Source organism: Oenanthe melanoleuca, chromosome 1A (assembly GCF_029582105.1).
Source record: "Oenanthe melanoleuca isolate GR-GAL-2019-014 chromosome 1A, OMel1.0, whole genome shotgun sequence".
NCBI lineage: Eukaryota > Metazoa > Chordata > Aves > Passeriformes > Muscicapidae > Oenanthe > Oenanthe melanoleuca.
This window is the reverse complement of record NC_079334.1, coordinates 38,899,372-38,902,071: the sequence shown is the minus strand read 5'-3', so window position 1 is coordinate 38,902,071 and position 2,700 is coordinate 38,899,372.

Below are 2,700 nucleotides of genomic sequence, written 5' to 3'. Positions count from 1 at the left end.
GCATCTGGTTCTATCTTTTTTTTATAAAAACAATAAAATTTGATCTAGTGAAACGTCTAAGTCTCTGAATCATTTTAGCTGAATCTTTAGAAGCTACAGCATTCTTGAATCTTCTGGCTGTTCTGTCTGAGTAGAACCTGGAAATTTTTCTCATGCTTAGATAGTAAATTATATTGCTCCCTTGTATGTTGGAAGATGCTGGCAGAAAGAATTGCATTCACTTCAATATTTCAGTAGCATCAATGGACTACATAGTGGTTTTTAGAATGCTATTGCTTTTATTTTTTTTTTTAGTTCTGTAACATGACAGGTTTTTATTGGTGTAGGGGAAAGTTTGAGTCTTGCCTTGCATGGGATTTATAATACTTTCCTCATGAACTAATGTCCATAGTAAAAAGCTGACTTACCTCTAGTGTAATCAGATGAGCATTTCTCGTAGACTCTGTGGTGCTGTGTACTTCATTCACTTTAATTGAAAAATAAATGGGAAGGTGGGTCAGAAGCAGCATCCAGGATCAGTGTGTGGTGATGTTTTGAGTATACTGCCATTTTCATTTTTCACTGAGGGAAGAAAGTACCTTTACTACCTTCAATAGGACAGTATCACTTTTGTAAGCTTTTTGTTCCTGATTTATATGTGTTTAATTAAAAGTTTCTTATTATTTGATTTGTTGTATCACAGATGAGTGCTTATGATGCTTTTCATATTTCCTAGTTTCACAGTAGTGTTTCCCTCCTTTTGCTGCCATACCAATGCCACATTTCAGTTTCTCCCCTAGCACTAGAAGCCTTCCCTCTCTGACTTGCTGCTTTCCAGGTGTTGCCATTCTTCTGCACCTCCCCAGCAGGACAGCTGCACCCCTGACACCGCAGCTGTGGCTGAGCATTTGCTGTCAGTTTTCTCTCTCTGTCTTGGCCTCCTTCTCAGGCACTTTCAGAAGCTTTATCACACTAGGCAGATTATGAAATGAACAATAAAGCTTCCATCTTTAGCAGAGCTTTTTGGGTTTGAGTCACTATTAGTTTTTATATATGAATTAGGGTTTTGCCTTCTCAAGTAAGGGCAGTACTGTGAAGAGAAGGATTTAGCTGTTACCAAATTAGAGCCCCATGAGGAAAGTCTTTAATCTGGCTTCTGCCAAAAGAGATTCTTTTCCTTCCTCAACCCCACCATCCTTCACCCCTTTTCCACTTCCCTTTGTGCTAAATCTGGAGCTTATCTGTGCCCATAATCAGCTATCCAGGAAGCTGAAGCAGCAGAAACACTTCCCCCTCACAGTGTGGTGCCTGCTGTGGTGGTGGCAGGTGAGAATGGATACATAGCAGAGCACTCCCAGTGTAGGAGAGAGCTGCATGTGGCACCCATTATGTGGGTGTGCCTCTATTATAAACTTGTACCCTGCCCTCCCATCCATCACTGAATGAGTATCCTGTAGGAGGAGTAGTCTGGGCCTTCAGAAAATGTAAGCTGGTTCAGTCTGAAGAATTAAAAAAGGATTGTTTACTTTTGTATGCTTTGAGTCTGTTCAATCAGCATACTGTCCTGTCAGGGCTTATGCAATGTGAGCTGTAAAGCAGCACCTGTGGGTTAGTTTCTGTATCTTTAGCCTAACATGTAATTACTGATTCTGACTTCAAGCAGGTTATTTCTTTTTGTTTGTAATTTCCTTCAGTGGTGCAGTCTGTAGCTGCTATATCTCAGTTGGGTTTATGGTGGGTATGCAGCGCCTAGTAACATTCTTTGCAAAGAATCAAGATTTAGGAAGGCAATTGCTGAGTTTCTATATCTTTACTTTGAAGTGGATTCCTGTTGTGCATGGTTATTTTTTATCATCTGGACCTAGAAGCTCACTACCTACCCCCAAAGAGAAACCTAGTGATACACCTCATAATCAAGAGTGTGAACTAGATTTTTCAGGAGTGTTTAGATACTTTGAACATAATATGCAAACTACTCAAGCATATGGTGTGACTCTCAGGGATGGTCTTGGCAGAGCCACAGGTTGCAACTCAATGTTCCTTGGTAGGTCCCTTCCAACTCAGCATATTCTATGACTCTGATATTTCTTGTGGGGTAGAAGGGGGAGAAAGTAAGAGATAAATGAGAGCGCTCCATAGAGAGATTAGGTTGATAATCACAACTTATCCTTTTCCAGACAAACATTAACAATCTCATTTAAAGGCTGCAGCAAACATCACCACGTGCAGCTTTTCTGTATGACTTAATGTTCATGTCAAAGTGCCCTTATATTTAGACTGAAGATGTTAACAACCATCATTGTGGTGGTAACTCCTCTAGTGTCTAAGGTGAATTTCCTCTTGGAAAGAGTGTTTAAATGGGAAACACAACTGCAAGTCCTAATTAAAGATGAGGCACCTTTTCTACAGTGATGGTACCTTTTATTTATGAGCTAGTTTAATGGCTAAAGACTGATAAGCTTTCAGGCCTTCAAACATTTTTCCTGCTGTGAAGTACAATGAGTTCCATGCAAGCTGATAAGGGGGGACAAGTTTGGGGGCAATTTGTATTTGTATTTGTCTGCAATTTGTCACATTATATAGACATAGAGTATGATAATCACAGAATCATTTAGATTGGAAAAGACCTCTAAGACCATCATGTCCAACCACTAACTCAGCACTGCCAAGCCCTCCACTCAACCATGACCCCAAGTGCTATATCCAACACATCTGTTAAAT